This window comes from Toxorhynchites rutilus, chromosome 2, assembly GCF_029784135.1.
Source record: "Toxorhynchites rutilus septentrionalis strain SRP chromosome 2, ASM2978413v1, whole genome shotgun sequence".
In the NCBI taxonomy this organism is placed as follows: domain Eukaryota; kingdom Metazoa; phylum Arthropoda; class Insecta; order Diptera; family Culicidae; genus Toxorhynchites; species Toxorhynchites rutilus.
This window is the reverse complement of record NC_073745.1, coordinates 191,091,138-191,114,245: the sequence shown is the minus strand read 5'-3', so window position 1 is coordinate 191,114,245 and position 23,108 is coordinate 191,091,138.

Genomic DNA, 23,108 nt, shown 5'->3' with positions numbered 1-23,108 from the left:
GATTCCACGGCGTGCTCAGCAATTGGGCTTACCAAACACATCATTGTGGCGAATTTTGCATTTGGACTTGCACCTACATCCATATAAAGTCCAACTGGTACAAAAATTAGAGCGTGGTGACTATGGAATGCGTCGGGCATACGTAGATTGGGTGAACGAACAACAGCAGCAAAATGCTGAATTTTCGCATCAAATTTTCTTCAGCGATGAGGCACATTTCGAGCTCGGTGGCTATGTGAACACCCAAAATTTCCGTATATGGGGCTCAGAAAATCCACACGTGATTGTAGAGAGGCCATTGCATCCGCCAAAAGTCACTGTTTGGTGCGCATTATGGTCTGGTGGAGTCATCGGACCGTATTTCTTTGGAAATGAGGACGGCGAGACGGTTACTGTGAATGGTGAGCGCTATGGCCGCATGTTAACCGATTTTTTTTTGCCACAAATTGAAGATATGGATACGGATGACATGTGGTTTCAGCAGGACGGCGCCACGTGCCACACAACACGACCGAACATGGCCATATTGCGAACGAAATTTGAGGTACGCATAATTTCGCGTTTTGGTGATGCCAATTGGCCGTCCAGATCATGCGATTTGAACCCGCTAGACTTTTTTTTGTGGGGTTATGCGAAAGACCGTGTCTATGCCAACTCTCCGCAAACTCTTGAACATTTGAAAGACAACATTCGTGAAGTTATGATTTATAAGTTCAATTTTGAAGCGTAATCTTAGCTTTAGTATCATTGATTGGCATAATTATTATTAATTTGACGATGTTGATGGTATCTACGTAAAAATTCGCATTCACTGTGCTTTAGTAGGAGAAAGATAAACAGTGTTATTAATTTTTGTAAAGCTAGCCGATGACGTAAACTTTTGTATCTTTTCGTCTTAGATTGGACATGAGAAAGCAATGCTACACGCTACATATGAGTGCCAAAATGACTCTCATTCAGACTAATTCGAGTGCTATATGAATAAAATCGGTAAGCTGGGAAGAATATCACTGAGATCAAGCCATATCTAATATTGGATCGTTATTTTGAAAAATCTGTAAATCTGTATGAAAATCAAAAAAATCTGTAATTTGTATCTACAGATTGTTGGTTCCAAAAAGTCTGAAAAATCTGTATAAATACAGATTATTCTGCGAATTTGGTAACTCTGGGTCTGAGCACTTGAAGCAAATAACTTGTAGCGCAAGAAGATGAACCTTATCAGGGTGTCGACTCAAAATACGAAAAAAAATTCCCTGATATTCCCTGATTTTACAGTAATTTTTCAGAAAAATTTCCAGATGTAGACTAGTAATCAAATTCCCTACTAGTACGTTAGCTGTAGTTCTTAAAACATTTAGTTAGCCTAAACAATGAATTTAAGAACGTCTGTCGTCTGTCTTCCAATAAATACATTATTTGTGATCTTTAATTTTAATACAATTGACTAAGACTGAGAAGTATCATTAATTCATGAATACAGTTCAAAATTATCTTGAGGAGTCTTAAAGAAACATTTTAATTTTTTTTTTATCCCATTTATTTATTTAGGGCTTATTAGCATTTCAGCTGTAACAGAGCCGAATTTCAATCGTGTACATGTCACATGGTTATCATATATCTATAATTAGCACATTACACAGTTGCCATTCGCCAGTATTCCTTCTATACCATTACATATGGTACATTTACACAGTAGCCATTTAGGCGTAAGAGTATTCTTTCTGTTCTTCCATTATCCAGTGGGACCACCGGACAGCGGAGACAGTTGATTGATCATTGTTGAGTTATTTATAGAACAGCAGCCCGATGTGTCTTGCACAGCAGAGCAGTTGTATGGATAAATCGATCTTATTTCGACCGTGGATCGATCCCCATCGCTGATGATTGTTGCGTGGACGTAGCTATTCTGTAACAACACAAAGATGGTCAATGAGGGTCCTGAGTTTTGAACTCACGATCGATCGCTTACTAAGCGAACGCGCAACCAATGTGGCTACGGAGACCCCCTTATTTTCATTTTGAATCGGATCAATTTCAATAAAATGTTACGATTTTAACGAAATGCTTTATCTTGCAATCTTTCGGCTCCCTTCTGTGCGTTTTCCAAAATGTTCGTCGTTTCACCTCCAGAGATTTCGCTTCTGCTTCCTGTAGCCGTTTCAATAACTCTGATTCATATAACGATAATATCGAAGAATTTCGATCCTTCCAATCTGAAGAATAAACTTGTCGCATAGCACAACCGTTTCCTCCCACATGTTTTCATAAAAACATTCGCTATTAATGAAAGAGCTCTCTCAACGTTTGTTTTTTTCACACCAGAGACAGAGGACCATTTTTGGTAAAAAGTTCCGTCAACCTATCCTCTCCAAAAATGTTCCAGTGGTTCATTTTTCGGATCATAGTGAGCAAACATATTTTTGATTCTAGCAATTTCGTTTTAGTGATAAGTCTGCTGAAGCTCCACTGATACGACCAAATTTCGTCAAATATCAAAAAGTCAATGTTAAAAGTTTCTCGAATTGTTTTCCAGACATTTTTTTATCGGATTCAATGACGGAAAGATCAAGGATACATCAACCCTTCATAAACTTTAAAACCAGTTTTTATGAATCAATCAATTCTTTGATGAACCATGTAAAATATGCAATCCGAAGCTACCCAAATTCAAGAGTTTTTCTTCTCCATTTTGAAAGACCAGTTGCAATTACCAATTCACATTGATACCGTCCATCGAGATAAGAAGAAGTTTGTTCAATACATGATTCTCAGACCTTCTTTAAAAGCAGCAAGTTGATCTCTGATGCTTCAGAACGTCCCAAGAACATTAACGTCATGTAACGATTTACCAATTCCTTCTCTTTTTCATCCCAAAATCTGACATTCAGATCCTGCTGCAGCCTCTTTGTAATCTCGTTCAAAGTCTCGTCGAAACCAACGACAATGTAGAACTTACAAAGTTTCATCGAGCTCAGATTTAGATTTCGGGGCAAAGCCAAATATCATCATAAAGCTCATTTTATCACGCCCTAGTTAGACCCTCTCTGCTTTCTGGGTGTCATGAAACATTCTTCTCAATACAACCATGTCTTTTTCAGCAGCGCAGAGTGATTTGTGACATATAACTGTTTCAGGACACCACAGGATCTCAGCAGCTTTGATAGTTTGATTTTCAAGCATGAATTTATCGATATTTTCCGAAGAAGAAAAAAGGAAGGAAATTGGTTGAAGCTGAACTGCAGATACCGCTGTCAAATGCCAGTAAAAACAGCGCACATGTAAAAGTCGTCTACTTTTGCGCTGTTTATCTTTCAGAAGGACTAAGTTTACTAAGTAAAAAAGCAAACAACATATACAGAAAAACCTACAGAGAGTCAAAGTAGTCAAATTTTTTTTTTGGTATCAGTAACTTCTTAATGACTGCAATAATCACTATTCTGATTGGCGGAATTCCATTTTTTCCAGAAGTGTGACGAAATTCCCTGATATTCCCTGATGTTCCCTGACATTGTTTGAATTCCCTGATTTTCATGGTTTTTCAAGGCAGTCGATACCCTGTCATCACTAACGCATCTGATATATCTTTTAGTTATGACATTTCTTGATAACATCTGCAATAATCAAAATTGTGATTGGCGGATTTTCATTTTTTCCAGATTGGTGACGAAATTCCCTGATATTCCCTGATATTCCCTGACATTGTTTAAATTCCGTGATATTCCCTGATTTTCAAGGTTTTTCAAGACAGTCGACACCCTGCTTATTTGGTTCATGATTTGAACCAGGAGCAAAACCTGATTACAAAACCCTACTTTAAACAACACATGACTACGCGCAACAAAGACACCAGAGGAGATATCGTTTCGTGGATTAAGATGTTATGGATGCGTTTCTTGAATTTTGAGCCATACAACATGGCATTCAAAACATCGTATGGAGAAAATTTTCGTTACATTGATTTTAATAAGTGGAACAAAAGATAATTTCAGAAGTCACTACAGCAGCTTTACCGCTTACCAATTCCTATCTCCACAGCAAAATACAACGACCTCAAGTCTCTCTTCACTTTGAAACCACCAGCTCTTAAGGATTGCTATCGAACTTTTTATTTTCAACTGCCACACAACAATAAAGCCAATGACGAATATGATGTGAATGAAAATGACGAAAGCTTATAATATGTGATTCAATTTTTGAACTTGTCAATAAATATACAGAACTACTAAATTAATAAATAAAATAATTTTCAATTCAAGAATGCTCATCGAAATATTGCTAAAAGGGCTATCTTAGAACAATCGCTTCATGCTTGTTTTGCATGCTACAACTAGGTAACTATGGATCTTTCAAAAGAATTGCCTCTCACCCCCAAAAAACGCTATTGAAATAAAAATTTACCCCTGGCCAGAACCATATTCAAGCTTTCTTGGATGCCAGTCCATGTTCTTGAAACAAGGTTAAATCTTCAAAGCCATTTTTCTCAAAACTTCGATTTTCGAGTTACCTAGTTGTAGCATTAAGGGGACGATTTGTTCAAAACGTTTGGCTTAATTTGTATCAGATCTGGCACATTGTCGAATCCACTTTGGAATGAGCTTGTACGAGTAGCTGAAATTATACCTTCTTCCCAACACAAGCTTATCAATATTCTCAGTTCCGCTATAACTGGTCTAAGTCTAAGACAAAATCGTGTTCAACGAGTTCAAAGCGTTACAAGGTCACTACCAAAATTATGATACTAGTGCGAATTTACACTAATGAATTGTATTGGTAGCATGTGACGTGTTATACTGGACGTATCTTTCAAAGAAAATGTATCTTTTATAAAAAAAATATAACAACCCCACTCACCGTAGGTCACGCAACGAGGGGTTGCAGTTTTTTTTGTGCCATCCCTCGCTAAATACTGATCATTTCGTCTTCCAGAGCATTCTTTATGGATCCGAACCTAAATTCCGCCCAATATATCTTCCTTCGACATGAGCATAAGGGGGTGGAAAAAACCACCCCTCACGTTTTTTTCGTTGCAGATCTCTGACACATTAATTTTTATTTTAAGAATTATAGACGGTAATTTTTTTTTTCTTGTTCCGCTCGCTACGCTACGCGCCATCCACAAGAGGCGCCTCGCCGACAGGCAGAAATTCAGACAGAGAAAATAATTAGAAGTCAATGAGTATGACAGTGCACTCACCCATAGAAGGAAACTTGGAGTTTAAATTTTGCCATTGCGGCACACCAAACCAAAGAAGCTAGGAACAGCAAGAATAGATCCGAATCGAGAGCTGAAGTTGGATGCTGTAAAAGGCAGCACCAAAAGAAGAAAAAAAACTACAGGGGTGATTTTTTCGGCTTCTGTTTACCCTCCAATTGCAGAGCCAGTACTGTGGCATGTGCCTCGCGGAACGTGGAGAGAAGGTTTAAAATACAAACAATAAAAACCGGCACCCGTGCTTTCGGAACAAATCCCTTTGCGATTGTAAAGAGATCGTGCCACGGGGAAAGGGAAACAAGTTTAAAATTAAAAGTGAAATTTGAATCGGTCGATTTATTTGTAATTTAAAGAAACAATAATCGTAAATATCGCCCTGGAACACATATATTTATTTATTTTTGCTGGCTGGACTTCTCGAGGGAAATTGCTATTGCACGTATGACAACCTAGTGTGCCTAGGGATTTGGATTCGGAAAGTTACATAGGTAAATTAAGATTACTGGATAACTTGTAATATTTTGTAATAATAATAATAATCTAACAGTTGATCCAAACATCAAATGTATTGAATCAACAAACTAACACCTATAAGAGTCAACAGTATGATACTTGAGGTTCTGCACTTGATGATCACATGATAGGAAGTCATGATGCACTACACTTGCTTGCATTGCTTCTTTGGCTTTAAACTTTACTGTTCATTTGCCACTTGCACTACACCACTGAAGTCAAAAACATGTACTTTTTCTAATCTCAAGCACCATTTCGATAGTTGGCAGTTGAATTTTCGATGTCATACCCAGTTTTGCCTCACTTTTGTCTGTACGAGAGAGGTTAAAAATCTTTCTCATCTGTACTTTTTATCCCAAAAATCTGAACCATCAAAAATATTCGTTGTACAAAAAAATCTATTTTATTAGCATGAGAAAATGCTCATTTATTTAATACAAATACTACATTTACATTTGCAAGTCATTCGTTTTTCATGATGCTTACACATAGTTTCGACATTGGACCATGTCTTTGATTTCTATATAGGGGGGTCACTCTACGAAAAAGGTAGCGATTCATTAAGAGTTTTCAAACGCATATTACTCAAAATCGTTATTGCGACATATTTTATGCTGTATACCATTAGACAGGAAATTTATCCAGATTTTTTTTTGCCTGAAACATGAATAGTGAATATAATAAAAAAAAAGGTTAACAATTTGACGATTACAATGGGTATGTTTTCTTTCGATTGCGCTAACCACTCGCTTTCCTCCCAGACGCAACGAGCAATTTATTTGCCTAAATTCGGGCGTTAGATCACAATGTGCGTTGATGCTTATTGATGATACGAGGTATGGCTATTATATAACGAGACTGGTTACGAAAAAGGGTTATATTTAAAAAAAAAAAGCGGTACAACGATATGTTCCCCTCCAATATACTCCCTTTAGCTCCTCACACACCTTTCTACACGTTTTTTGACGTAGGACTACGTCTTTCATTTCTATACCGGGGTGTAAAACCAAAGTTTCGAAAATGAAAGCGTTACGCCGGAGACCGAGATTTTGAGCGTTAATAGCTCTTAAACAACTGAACCAAATGGTATGATAAACACTTCATTCGAAAGATAAAAGGTCTACGCGTCATATACTTGTTACTTTTTCATCCAAAAACTTGTTTCAATAGTCTTAAAATTGCTTTCAAAACAGGCTATTGAAATCACCAATCGGTATATAAGCGAGCGCTGCTCGTAAACCCCCTCAGTTATGATTGAACAGCGATTGGAGCATGTTGTCGCTGTGTTGTGAAGCTATTTTCGTTTATCATGAAAGCGCTAATGAACGGTGTCACAAAGAGCCTGTATGTGCACCTAAGGCCAGAAGGGAATCCATCAGGAGGAGAGTGATGCCACGGTTCCGCTTGAAACATCGGCCGCCACACACACATATACACGCGCGGAATTCTCGTTGCTGAAAAATAATCTGCCAGTTCCCCTGGGAATTGAAAAATACATTCATGCGAAAGAGTTTATTTTAATGTTTTCTATCCATATAACACTGCAACCAGAGAGATGTGTTGGCTCGGTTAGACCTTGATTACATGTCCCAAATATATGTCTTCCTAAAAGCTATCAATCTTCGTGTGTGATTGTCCTTATATCCTTATATTCTCCTTTTCCTTTCCCTTCGCGAGAAATCAAATCCCTTCTTACTAACAATAGAATAAGGTGAAATGTAAATACATGTTAGATATAAGATAGGCTTAAGAATTGAGTATGATGAATGTGAGTGCGAATGTGAGTGTGAACATTGTCAACATATCCTTATATCCCATCCTTTTCCTGAAACAAAATGTCACCCTTCTAAACTCGAGCAAGCCGCGAGTAATCGGTTCTCTACTTCATTAACATTAGAATTAATAAAAAATGTTTATATATACTTGTAACTATACAAATAGGAGTTTGGCTCCTTTAAACTTATGTAACTGAGCCTGTAAAAATAAACGATTTAATAAAAAAAAAAAAAAAAAAAACACTGCAACCAAATACATTTGTTTTGTGATTTTTCAATCAATCGCAATTAATAGGAAAGCTTCTGAATATTTTTTTTCCCATCAGTGGAAAACTTTCGTATCCAATATTGGATGCGTAACATGAAAAACGTGAAACATCATCGCTAAAATCAAGTCATTTTCGAGCGATTATTTGCTTTCTACTCATATAATGCTGCGACCAAATACATTTCGTTTTGGATTTTTTCAATCAAGTGCGATCAACCTAAGACCACGTCTTTCGGCAATTTATTAGAGGTGCAATGAATCTTTAGGAATTCCCGCTCTACGCGCACTGGCAAACAATGTTTACTTACTCAATTTCTCAAACGAGAAATGGGTGTTGTGAGAAAAGATTAGCGAACGCGAAAACGACAAACGGGAGAAAGATATGTTTGGAGGTTGAAGGAAATTGGCAGGAAACTTCTTCATTCTATCATTCAAATAATGTGATTCATACCACTTCGTTTTACCAGAAAGTGTTTCTTAATGCTCAAAGAAGGAATTGAGTCCTCCGGGGAAATTACCCAGCGCAAATTAGAGTCGCCTATCGATTGCGGCATTCGTACACAAATAATTTTATAATGCAGTTTCATCAAAGTGATTTCTTCGATATGGGGAAATATTCACTACATAATGTCATGTATTTCATATTCTTCATTATCAAATCCATATCCATGGCCCCTATCGGTATCGAATTATCATTGACACCACGATTTTCGTTAAATGCTCATTTCAGTTCGGCCTGCAAAAAACTTTTCTGAACTCTAATCCATCAAATTGGGAGCCCTGAAAAGAGCCGTTGATTATATGCTAAGCTAATATAGCATGCTCTCCTCGGATACGATGGGCCAGCTGGATGTCCTTGGGCATGATGTGACGCGTTTTGCATGGATAGCTCACAAATTGGTATCTTCGAATAAGCCTCCTGCAGCGTCATAACTGCGGAACTTTGGAAGCGCAAGTCGGTTTTGAAGTCCTGAGCAATTCCACGATCCAAATGCTGCAAAGGTAGCTGCGGATCAGCAATTCGGTCGACTTCTGATAGCGACGAATTTCACGCAAAGTTCCCGGTCGATAGCGATGTGGCTTCCTCACCTATCCTGCTGCTGGTGCGCTTATCCGAGCTGCTTTCATGTGCCTTACCACCGAAAGACTAACGAGCTGTCTGCGAAAGACTAACGAGCTGTCTGCGATAGACTAACGAGCTCGAGTCCTCACGGTGCGAGAGTAGAGTAAGAAATGAACGAAAGCAGGAAGGAAGGAAGGTATTGAATTAGAGAGACTTTAAACTCTGAGAGTTCATTCGTCTCTTGCCCTTGAGGGCGGGAAATTTAACTAAAGGAAAACTAAGAAAAAAAAATTGCAAAATTCGTTATTCTCGCTCGACTCAGTCTTAGTAACCGCTATGGACGTATGTCGTATCGCCGCACCCTACACGGCTCTGGGGCCAAAAACACAACCAAACAATTGGAGCAGGGAAAAAGCCCATTTTAGTGTGCTTGAAGAGCTTGCTTCTAAAAAGGGCGTAAAAAACCTGCTCATCTTTTGCTGAAATTAGAAGAGAAAACAAACGTAGTTTTATCAGTATAGGTAGATTTAGTAGTTTGACATTAGATCTGATCGAATAAACCTGTATCCTTTAGGAACTAGATGGTCCTTTTTTGCTCGACGACGTCGTCCGATAGTGCTGTCCTTATGGTGTCTGCAACCTGAAACTTTATTCTTGAAGCATTAAATTTAGGGCATGTGATTAATATGTGTTCCACCGTGAGTCTTCGCCATCACTCCAACTGAGTGAAATGGAGGACAACTCCCGGCCTTTAGAGAAAATATAATATTAGACTAGGAACCGCCGCTCACCCTACCATCTCAAAAATAAGGTGAGAGTCGGTTTCCGGTCCTACGATTATGAAAGTTATTTAAAGAAATAATCCGATTAAATATAATATGAATAAGTGAAAGCCTGAAGACCGCCCTCCGTCCCATCCCTCTTGAATAAGGCGGAAGGTGACTCCAGGTCTTTCGATTTATGAATTATTTTATGAAAAGTATGGTAAATAGTATCAAGGGATCGAGGGCTGGAGCCGCCGTCCATCCTATCTCCCTCAGAAATAAGGTGGACGGCAACTCCGGGCCGTTCGGTTTAACTAAAATAATGTTGATTGATATAAAAATGCTGCAGATTAAAGGTTAAAATTATGTAATAGAAGTAATAATTTATTTGTTTTTATTATTACCCTTTGGAGGGCTGGAAACTTTCCTGGTGTGTGTGTTATTTGTGTTAGTGTTATTTTTATTTGGAGTGGAGTGGTTTAGAGTGTTAGCTTGTGATTGTTGATTGTTGTTATGTGGGTGTTTATTGTTGGTGTGTGTGTGTGTGTTGTTTCTTCCATTTATTTGATTTGTTTGTTCGTTCCTTGTCCGTTTTCGTTGGACTTCTTTGGTTTGCTTGTTTTCCTCATCAGAAGACTTATGTTCTTCAGAAGATATTCCTTTGTTCGAGATTTTCCTTTTATTTTTATTCCTAATTTCAATGTATTCCATTGGATTATCTGATTCCTCTTCGGTTTGCATGTCCTGTCTATCCTCTTCAGATTCTATATTCTTTGGTTCCTCCATTTCTTCTTCTTCTGATTCTTCGGAATCTTCTTCAGATTCATCTACCGAGCTTTCCGATTCATTGCCTGAAGTAATGGATTGGCTATTATCCTGATTGGGTCTAGCGGAATTACATTGGCATTTGCATTGAGTGCAGCCATCTACTGTTGTTTGAATGGTATTAAGTCTGTCCTGCAGCACACTGGAATAGGTTATTCCATTGTTCTGGAGGTCATACTTTTTCCTAGCTTCGTTGTGAGATATTCCCTCATCTACTCTTATTCTGGTTATGTTGTTTTCTCTTACCCATATTGGGCACGTCCTGTTGGATGAGGTATGATCACCCTTACAGTTGACGCAAAATTCAGGGGATTTACAAATTTTGTTTCCGGAAATATTTATTTTGTGTTCTTTTCCACAGTTTTTGCAGAGTGGAGTATTTCGTCTGCACCGTTTTGTTGTGTGCCCAAAGCGGTAACACTTAAAACATTGCATGGGGTTTGGATAATAATTCCTAGTCCCTGCTCGAAGAAATCCAAAATTTATATATTCAGGAACAACAGTTCCACGAATGGTCAGAATTAATGTTGGTGTGGCTATAATCAAATCATTTTCATTCCTGGTGATACGCTTTACCTCGATCACTTTTTGATCGGCTAGTTCTTTTAACAATTCGTCTTCCTTTAAATCTAGAACTTCACGACAGGTGACAACGCATTTGCGTTGATTTAGAGTCGGATGGTGAATAATTTCTATTGGGGTGTTATCAATTAGCTTGTTAATTGAAAGTAAATTTTCGATAACATCCTTTTCTCTTACTGAGAGTACATATTGAATTCGGTTTTTATCGTCTCGTTGTGGTCTTGCACTTTCTAAGGATCCTGCCTTGGCAACTGTCTTGCTTACAAGAAAGGGGTTCGAGGGGAGGGTATCTTCCCCTGTGGCCCGTAATAGAAGAATTTCAAGATCACCACTCAGTGGGTCAGCCCAAAATGGACTGGTCTGTTGGGTTGGTCTTCCACGGTAACGGTTTGTAGCCCGGCCTCCTGGAGGTCCGGAACTACTGGAAGCCATTTTTGTTGCCTAGCTACACCCAGGTGTAGCCGGCGAAAAAGCAGAAACAAGTTTACATTCGATACTTTTATGTTTTATAAAATGACACTTCCCTTGCTTTCGTTCATTTCTTACTCTACTCTTGGTCCGTGAGGACTCGAGCTCGTTAGTCTTTCGGTGGTAAGGCACATGAAAGCAGATCGGATAAGCGCACCAGCAGCAGGATAGGTGAAGAAGCCACGTCGCTATCGACCGGGAACTTTGCGTGAAATTCGTCGCTATCAGAAGTCGACCGAATTGCTGATCCGCAGCTACCTTTGCAGCATTTGGATCGTGGAATTGCTCAGGACTTCAAAACCGACTTGCGCTTCCAAAGTTCCGCAGTTATGACGCTGCAGGAGGCTTATTCGAAGATACCAATTTGTGTGCTATCCATGCAAAACGCGTCACATCATGCCCAAGGACATCCAGCTGGCCCATCGTATCCGAGGAGAGCGTGTTATATTAGCTTAGCATATAATCAACGGTCCTTTTCAGGGCTCCCAATTTGATGGATTATAGTTCAGAAAAGTTTTTCACAGGCCGAACTGAAAGGAGCATTTAGCGAAAATCGTGGTGTCGATGATAATTCGATACCGATAGGTGCCATGGATATGGATATCATAATGAAGAATATGAAATATATGACATGATGTAGTGAATATATCCCCATATCGAAGAAATCATTTTGATGAAACTGTTTACCGTTTGTCGTTTTTAATTGTTGGGAAAGGGCATTATTTTTGCTGAGTAAATTCCAAGAAAAAATCCATTCCTTCTTTAAGCGTGATTCATTCTGCTTCGGATCAACGGAACAGTATGATAATAATTTCATACAAAAGATAAAATGTCCAAGAGTTATATGATTGCTATTTATTGAGTCGAAAAATTGTTTCAATAGCTTAATGATAGCTTCGAAAACAGGTTATTGAAATCATTCGTATCCGTATGTAGCGCGCCCACTTGGAAGCCCATTAATCTTATTGGAATGTGAGATGGGGAAGCTCATACTTACGTCTATGCATTATGCTGTACACTTCAATTAGAGCCCCCGCACACTACAGACTTTTCTTCAGCCGACAGTTTGGTCGGATCGGCTACTGGTGCAAACACCGACCCAACGGAATCGGTGTAATGTGCGCACATGCATACCTCTCCGTACTGATTAAGAAGCCGACCGAACTATCGGTCGACAAGTCAGTCTGCAGTCTGCGGGGGCTCTTAATTTCGTTTTTGCAGGCCGAACCGAAAATTTTTCAGTCGAGTTAACTCTTTTTTACAGTAATGCTTTTGAATCCGGATACTTTGCATTACATTCAATATCATACCACAGCCATAACATTTTTTTCATGTTGAATTTATGTGAATAATAGCTACTAATATAGTTACTGATAGTTTCTTGATAGTTACTAATCAATCGCATTAATTCAACATGCAGAAAATGTTGTGGCTGCGGTATGGTATTAAATGTAACGCAAAGTGTCCGGATTCAAATACATTACTGTATACTTACTTCGATGTTATTCGTTTCTCTCTCAGGGTAAGCAACGAATATAATAAGGGTGGGGTTTACATTCTATACTTTTATGGTTTATAAAATGACGCTTCCTTTGCTTTCGTTCATTTCTTACTCTACTCTCGCACCGTGAGGACTCGTTTGTTTGGGACAAAGCAGACAGCTCGTTAGTCTTTCGGTGGTAAGGCACCACGAAAGCAGCTCGGATAAGCGCACCAGCCGCAGGAAGTGTGGAGAAGCCACATCGGTATCGACCGGGAACTTTGCGTAAAATTCGTCGCTATCAGAAGTCGCTGATCCGCAAGCTACCTTTGCAGCATTTGGTTCGTTGAATTGCTCAGGATTTCAAAACCGACTTGCGCTTCCAAAGTTCCGCGGTTATGACGCTGCAGGAGTCCTATTCGAAGATACCAATTTGTGTGCTATCCATGCAAAACGCGTCACATCATGCCCAAGGACATCCAGCTGGCCCATCGTATCCGAGGAGAGCGTGCTATATTAGCTTAGCATATAATCAATGGCCCTTTTCAGGGCTCCAAATTTGATGCATTAGAGTTCAGAAAAGTTTTTTGCAGGCCAAACTGAAACGAGAATTTTCGTTTGGATGCCATACAGCATCGAGAAAATTCCGGAAAGATCTAATCGTTGCTGAAAAACAATCTGCCAGTTCCCTGGGAATTGAAAAATACATTCATGCGAAAGAGTTTATTTTAATGTTTTCTAACCATATAACACAGCGACCAAATACATTTGATTTCGTAATTTTTCAATCAAGTGTAATTAGCTGGAAAGCTTCGGAAGATTATTCTTTCCCATCAGTAGGATATTTTCGTATCTAATGCGCGCGCAACGGAAATTGTTTCGTATCGCGAAAATTATATAATTTTCAATCGATATTGCTCAGTCGCCGAAATTTTCATACTCAGAGAGTTTATTCTCCTCTAGTTTGCCTTCCAAATTGCCATCATAAACCACACCTTCTCTCGATTCAATCACGCACGAAAAGCATACTTAAATGATATTCTGGTGGTGAAACCCATTCATTTTTCGTGAGGCGTCGTACACAAATTACGTAACGCGATAAGGGGGGAGGGGGTAGATGTTGCGTTACTTTCTGTTTATTAGAGATAGGAAATTGCGTTACGTAAGGGGGGGAGGGGGTTCAAGATCCGGATTTTTAGCGTTACGTAATTTGTGCACGACGCCTGAGGACATCGACAAGACAACATCGTTACTGAACGAGCTGAACGGCGAGGTATCGAGGGATTCATTACCTGGCCTGACCTGACCTGAAATGCAATCAGTTTGTTTTAACTGTGAGGGAGCGCAGAAAAGCCGATCGATCAGAAGGAGAAGAGAAGGTGACCAAGAGAGCAACGAAATACGGTTCCTCGGGAAGACATTGAAGCAGCCGCCACACAACACACACACATACACGCGCGCAACTCTTTTCGTTTGCTGGTTATCGAGAAGAAACCTGGAAAGAAATTATCGTTGCTGAAAAATAATCTGCCAGTTCCCCTTGGAATTGAAAATTACATTCAAGCGAGTTTATTTTAATTTTTTTCTATCCATATAATACTGCGACCACATACATTTTGTTTTGTGGTTTGTCAATCAAGTGCAGTTAACAGGAAAGCTTCTGAAGATTATTCTTCAGAACAAGGTTTTTTGTATCCAATATTGAATGCATATAACCTTGAGCCTCCAACGTAATGTTCTCGTTTTTGAAGCCACCCGAATATTTATTTATTCATTCATTGAGGATGGATTTAGATTCAACTTCAAACAAATGATCCCTAAATCAACGATAGTCCTACGTCACCCTTGCGGTTATACCATAGATATAACCCACTTCCTGTTTTTTTCCATTGTTCGAAGCAGTGCTGAAACTCTTCTTTTGTGATGGCGTTCAAAAGTCGTCGCTTTTTTCTTCGTCGCTTTTTCCTTCGTCTCTTCTACGGGCTGAAATCGGGTACCTTTCAACACAGATTTGATCTTGGGGAATAGAAAAAAGTCGCATGGGGTTAGATCTGGCGAGTACGGGGCATGTTCGAGCACTAGAATGCCCTTATCGGCTAAAAATTGCTTCACCGACAGCGCGTTATGGGCAGGTGCGTTGTTGTTCGTGTTTTTCGTCACACATGATTTCCGATGCGCACTACAAACCACGTTCCATTCAAACCACTGCTGCTCGCAAACTACTATATTGACAAAAACGTATTTTCGTACGTTTATAGTATCGTTATTGAATAACCATGTGTGTTGTGTTGTATACCATAAGACAAGAATTTTATCCAGCAATTTTTTGCTCAAGACATGAACAGTGAATTTAGTAAAAAAGATAACAATTTCACAAATACAATGGGTATGTTTTCCTTCGATTGCACTAACCACTCGCTTTCCTCCCCGACGCAACTATCAATTTATTTGCCTAAATTTGAGCGTTAGCTTACAATGTCAGTTGATGCGTATAATGAATTATTCTCCATTTACCGATAACAGTCATTTATCAGTTATTGTATTGTATGTTGCCCAATCAATTCATGCTCATTTCACGTTTTCATCGTGTAAGTGTGCTACTAACAATTTTTGTAATTGTGGTCCAGGATGCCTTAATATCGAGCATGTTTTTTGGTTATGTTTATATAACTGACTGCTGATTTAGAAGATCAGAAGGCTATATTCACGCATACCAGTTTATGATAACTTGAGTAGTCGCGATCCTAATATTATGTTCTCCATATATGTTTTCCTAAGAAACCCGCTCCACTTCCTCGAATGCACATGCTCATTCTCCTTTCCCTATTCTATACATAAGCAGAACTTAGCATTAGTAAGTAGTAGTAATGACTTTGATGGTATTTTAGTGTACATTTTTTAACAGAATGAAGTTCCGGATTCTACCACGTTATGTCATCTAACCCGTTAAAGGATACAAGTTCATACAGGAAACGGTTTTTTGTTTGTTGTATCAAAAGAGAAAAAAAAATTACAGATTGTGAACAATGAAAAAAACTCAATTCAAATGCAATTACTACACACAATCACAGTCCTATGTCAGAATCCCGTCCGTGCCCCTAGGCCCAGACCCATCAATTTTTTTTCTAGACATATAACATGCTTGAAGCTGCTTTTACAGTTTCACAGAATGTTCATCTTCCGAGAACGAGAATCGTTTTACGATAATAAAGGGTCATCCGACCTGACAGTCTTGTGTCTTCGTGTGAACTTCGTGTAATAATCGTCCCAGCCGGCAGGCTGTGCATAGTTGGGTGACCAAATTTGAGTCTACATTTTTGCTGTTGGATGTTCTCGTGCCAACGAAAAGCCAACTCACACGAAAATATCGCAGCCGCATGTGAATCCATCCGAAATGTTCCAAATTAGAGATGGGTGAGCGCTCACGAGCCGCTCATTTGAGCCGTTTCGTCAGAAAGAGCGTACGATCCACGGTTTTTTAAAAATTAAAAGAACGGCTCTTAAATGAACCACGGTTCAGAAAAGACCCACGGTTCTTTTATTACGTTCGTTCTGGCGAAGCGTGATCTGCGGCAGTGCGGAAGAAATATATGTATCCCATGCTGCTTCTTAAGCGGTTTTATTTAGCTGTTTGTATGGTTGTAAATTTTGGCGGATTACGTATTTTCTCGAAACCCCATAAATATGGGTATCAATTGAAAGGGCTTGACGAGTAGGACACAGTTATTTATGTAAAATGGAAATCCAAAATGGCGGCGGTTAAAAAATGACAGACAAACAAATTTTGTCCAAACCCCACAATATGGCTATCTAATGAAAGGACTTTACTAGTAGGACACAGTTATTCATGTAAAATGGAAATCCAAGATGGCGACCTTTACAAAATAGCAGACTACATTTCTTCTGAAAACCCCATCATATGGGTATCAGATAAAAGGGCTCGACTAGTAGGGCACAGTTGTTTATGATAAATCCAATCCAAAATGGCCAATTACTTTTTTCATGTAACTCCCGCATATGGGTATCGAATGGAATAATTAGATTAATATATTACAGTTAATCATGAAAACATTCCATTCCGAACATTTTAAAAAATTTTGGGATGTAAAGCGATGTAAAGCTCTCCCGACTGGTAATTCGACATGATCAACATTATATGGATCAAGAGCAATCAGTTCTGGTGATTATAAAAAAAGCTCTGTAATGAATTGATTTCTGAGCTGGTAATGTTTTTTACAAATCCTGAGTCAGACGAATTAGTAGCCTAACCAAAACTGCTAGATCCTCGCTTCAAGCAGTAAGGTTTTGGGTATAACAGAAAGTACAACTTTGCACACTGGTCGTTGATAAGGACGTTAAAAATGACATCCATAGAATACACGCCTACGAAACTACTACAAATCGTTGGTGATGAAGCGCGGTATTCTGTATGGGAAGAGTTTGATGCATTGGTTGGCAATCTTCAATCCTCACATGATCCAAAAGCTGTTGCAATATCTATTGTAGATAAATATTTAGCGGAACCACATTAGCTGAGAATAAGCGACCCTTAGCTTTGGTGGAATGAAATGAAATCTATCTCTCCGCGGCTCTACCATTTTTTTTTTTTGAAAATATTATGTATTCCGGTGACTTCAGTACCATGTGAGCGAGTTTTTCCGAAAGCAGGACAAGTTCGCAGTGAAAGATGTAGTATACTTTCATCAGATAACATTGAAAAGATAATGTTTATAAATAAAAAAAAAAGAAGATTATTGTAATGGAAATATATAAAAAAAACCTTCAGTAAAGTAATATTTTTACTATTCTCTGCACTTATTATTGTTTTAAACTTTATTTTTTATGTCTTCCATTCTTTACATATCCGAATAAACCATTTCTCGAAAAGAGCCGTCAAGCCGCTCAAATCAGCCGACTGTTTTCATTGAGCGCACGGCTCTGAGACGCTCACTGAAATGAACCGTTTTGCCCATCTCTGATCCAAATCAGTCAATTGCACGACGTTCTCAAGAATTGGGCATCTCCCAAACCTCATTGTGGTGTATTTTTGTACTCAGTTGAGCTCCCACTCCTTGTGTACATGTTTTGTTGTCAGCGCCGTTTTTTCGCCCAGTTTCGCACTGAGTTTTGCGCTGAATTTTGCGCCGTGCTTGCACCGTTTTTCTATACTTGTTTCACAGCGCGCTTGAATCTGGATTGCTCTCTCTGTTGAGATATTTTTGTTCACACAAGTGTATACGGTTAGAGATGAACCAGCCTTTGGCTGAAAATCTCTTTAATAAAGAAAGAAAAAAATAAAAAAAAAATAAAAAAAAAGTGTATACGGTTTGTATGGAGGCACGCTGTTGTTTTTATGCTTTGCTTAGAACAAGCGGAGACAAAGCGGGCGCTAGAATTTGATGTGTATGTGTATAGAATGAGGCGCGCATCACACAAGTGAGACGAGATGTTTAGTATCTGAGTTCTGCGCCGGGTACATTTTGCACTGTCGTGTTTATGAATTTTGTGCACTTCGCACCAAGAGGGCATTCGGGTTTGTTTTGAACGCGCACTGATGAAAACTAACTCAAGCGCAGCGCTGCGTATTTTTTCAGAAGACTGCCGTCATGTTACGTTACGTTACGTCACGTCAATGGAGAGCGCTATCGTGACATGTAAATTAAATTCTCATATATTCTACAATTACATAGTGACAAGTGCTGTAAGTCCATTTGATGTTCGCGCTAGCGAAATTGATCTTTGTTCGAAACTGGAAATAGATTTCAATGTGATGAAACGCTCTCTTATATCTTCTTCTATCTAAAAGTATCGCCGAATGTGTTGATAAGAGCAGAACTCGAGGAAGGAATTTTCCGATTTAGGGATGTCTTTATTCTATCATATTTTCTGTAGAAAACGTTTATTCCATGTAACGTAGAAACACGTTATTTGCAAGTGCTACGATGCTATGGTCTTTTGAACTTCTAATTACAAAGTATCATCAACATTCAACATTCAAATCAAAAATCACAAAGCTGTAATGAAATTTGGACTTGTTGTTACAAGTTGTTACATGATCAAGATAAATGTTTTAGCTCATATAGCCAATTATCTTATAACCAAATCCATGGATGCGTTATTCATTAATGCAGCCAAATTCAGAAATTCTGAGATTTTTTTTAAATTTTTTTAACATTATGTCAATCTAACGAATTCTGTCACTGTCACTTTCACTTACATCATATTTGAGCCCGAATTTGTAAATCCTATGAAACCAATCTAGGAAATTAGTGAGCGAATGTTTGCAATGAGTTTAATTACACTACATTATTGAAGTAAAACTGAACTGAAGCATCAACTAGGGGAAATGCGGTTAAAATGAACAGAGTTGGTAAAATGATCCGGTGCTCAAATTCTGATAATTCAACTAAAAACTAATCGATGCTTCTTGATTATCCTACTCTTAGAACATATGAAGCTATTTAAGACACCCTGTTATGCATGAAACTGTCAAATGTAGAAAAAAATGAAACAGAAATTTATCTCACGGTAGCCATTCCGATGTAATTTTGTGTGCATTGTATTTAATGAATTTCCCGTGAAATTTAAGTTATACGACCTGATATCTTGGACAAATTATCAGTTTGAACGACTGTTCACATATTCGATTAGAGATAAACAGATATTTTGTTTAATTCAGCGATTAACTAGCATTCGAAATTACATTGTTGTTTGGGGCAAAATGAGCCACCACTGGATAACGACTTACAATGTTATTTTTTTCTGGAGCTGTATATCTTATCACATGTTACCCTTCAATGTGTTCCTTTTGTGGCCTTGATCCTGGGAAAATATGCCACCCCAAACAAATCATACCTGAATATGTGAAACGTTATTTGTTTCTTACTACGTTTTTGTACGTATGAGAAAATTCGAATGTCCACTCTTGGCCCAGATTATTCCATGGATATACCTACTTTCTCAATAATGATTTCAACATTTTTGAACATGAAACAACATATAAATTTAACCCATTTAACATGATATGTACAGATGTTCATTTTACCATCACCAGGTGACCATTTTAACCGCACACTAAAAAATGTTTGATCTGACAACTATTTTTCTTTCAAAGAAATATGTACTATTTTAATGTTTTATTATAAAAACCGTTCTATATCTTAAATAACAATTAATTAAGCTATATTTTTTTTTCGAAGAACGGAAATTGTAGCGGCATGTGGACGCAATAGATGGGCATATTTCTTAGCATGATCATTTTAACCGCTTTTCCCCTACAACTTATTCATGGTCCCAACACTCATCCTATTTTTCATCAATACAAAAATTATACAGTACACCCATATATCGCTTTACGGCCTAGATAGGTTCCACGAAACCACGAAACACAAAACTCATTTATATCGGATAAAAATTTGTTAAATATGTAACCCTATGCAAAATTTCGACCCAATGTTTAGTTGTAGTTTTGTTCCCAGCGTGACTGACTATCAGTTATTCTTTTTATCAGTCTCCGAAGTCGATAATCATTGAAACAATGAAAGAAAATGTGTATCAATTAATTGGTGTTGGAATTGGAAATCCTAGCAGTATTTGCTTGATTCGGCTGTGTGCTAAAATAAGTCATATGTAGCGAAAAATAAAAAAATAAATAAATGGAAGAAAAATAATCCATTAAATATGTGATTTCAATATGTATATACTCACCGCTGGTTGTCTTTCTACTAGCTATTTGCGATGGTGGCTAGCCTCAGATCAGGTGGTCATCCCCCGGAACCCGAACTGAAAACATTGCATTGGCCACTTGCCAGCGATTCGCGGGTTGCCACGAAGAAGTGGAACGGGCGCCGCGATGAGCATCAAAAGCAGCGGCGTGCTTATGTAAATTTGCATAGTTATGTTTCGGATAATTGTACCGTTTAATTAAATTATGATAACACTATACTTTTTATGAATTATTTATTCCACGTTCGAGCGCTTTTATGAAGTGTTTATTTAAATTCAGTTCTGTTTTTATAACAATCCCACAAATTGCCCTCATACAATAGTGTTAAATGTCCAATTCAAGATGTTTGAACAAGCTCAATTATAGGGGAGCGTGTGATTGATTGAATATTTTGGTCGGCAAAAGGTGAGATAGAATTGCACCTCAGCCAATGTCCAGCTATATTTTCGAGTTATTTACAGAATGAACCAAATCTGTTCTATTCAATGGTGGAACACAATTCTGTTTACCCTCCTTTATATCGTTCTAATCTTTCAACACAACGGAATGCCTCTGTCCACATGGAAAAATGAAAAATCGCGAAATTAAATTTGTCATAATCGAAAACCATAATAATGCCAACCAATTACGTGCCGCGCTGAAACCGTGAAGCCACAAATGAAATAAATAAACTCCGCCACGCCGTATTTTCGTACCGTCACTTGTTTTCGGCATGTGTTTCGAAAATGTTGCTCCAGGGGTGTGCCAACATCTTCTTCCTTCCCTTTACAGTTTTTCTCATCAAACCGACCCACACAAGTTTCGATTGGTTGGATATTTACCAGCTGTTGCCACCGACGAAGATGTTTGGTGTTGGTAAATTGTGCGGTTCTAAACCGTGCATGTTCGATGATATGAAATTTTCAGCGCACTCATTGGCGGTGTTACTGGCGCTTAGAACAAAAATCCGTTATTAAGCTTTTGAATGAACTCATATGAATAGGATGTGCTCCCGTGGCCGAGTGGTTAGCGTCATAACTAACATGCCGGGTGTTCAGGTTCGATTCCCGTTCTGGTCGGGGGAATTTTTCGTCAAAGAAATTTCCTCCGACTTGCACTGTGATCACGCGTATTCTAGAGCTTGCCACTCAGAATGCATTCAAGGCGTGTTATTTGACATAGAAATCTCAACTAAGTACTAATAAAAATGACGCAAGTAATACTACGTTGAGACGGCGAAGTTCCTCTAGGAACGTTAGTGCCATTGAAGAAGAAGAAGAATGAATAGGATATTTCTTAATGCTAAAATCATAGTGGAAAATCACCCATAAGTTATACATAAAAAAAAATCTAGATACAAGTCTATTCTTCGGAAATTAAATCCCAAAAATCGCATTTTAGCGATACGTAATTTGTGCACCACGCCAAATACCTCTACCAAAACTCGCCATTGTTATATAAAATCATTATCTGACACTATTTTAGTTCAAGATTCATTTCCCATTTGTAGAAATAACTATTACCAAGAATGCACATTCAACAATTCTTTATTCACTATCAATTGAACTAAAAATGTCTATTACCATCTTACTACAGACCATATGGAAAATTGATTTTTCTGATTTTCTTCATTGTGCTTAATTTATTTTATTTTATTATTTTAATTGAGTCATAAATATATATGTTTTATACAATTACAAAAAAGATAATACAGGTCGAACTCTATTATATGTGATTCTATTATATACAATTTTGGACTCGATTATAAATATTTGGTACCATCGGTACTTCGCGTACCTGCAGGCATAAAATAAACCCCATTCGTGGTCCTTAACTTCTTGTCCAGTAACTCCTATCCCTACATCCCCGTGGTGCCAGCTGGGGTACGAGTAACCATAGTGAATATCGGGTAACCAACCCCGGTGGGATCTTGGTTGTATGCTGACAGGGAAGGAGGCCTATCCGACCATCTGTTCACCATGAAGGTGCGGCTCTAAACAGCGTCTGATTTCCATGTTATGGGCGGCTGATAACTGTCTTCGTGCCAGCGGGAACTCTAAAAAGAGCTGTGCACGACGGTCCTCCGGCGAGACAGAGGGTTGGTGCAGGCCATGCAAGCCATCCTTAAAAATAAAACGCACAGGAAAACTCACAAAGAAATTCGAGACAGGACAATCGGACTAGACCCACGCAAAGAACACGGACTAGAGATTGGAAACTCGGAACATGGAACTGCAAGTCTCTCAATTTTCTTCCGAGTACCCGAGTATTGGTGGCCGATCAATGAAAGAATGTGCAGATTGAGGATGAGAGGCCACTTCTTCAATATCAGTATTATCAACGTCCACAGCCCCCATCTAGCTAGCACCGATGACGACAAAGAAGAATGCTACGCGCAGCTAGAGCGTAAATACGATCGCTGCCCAAAACACGACATCAAAATCGTCATC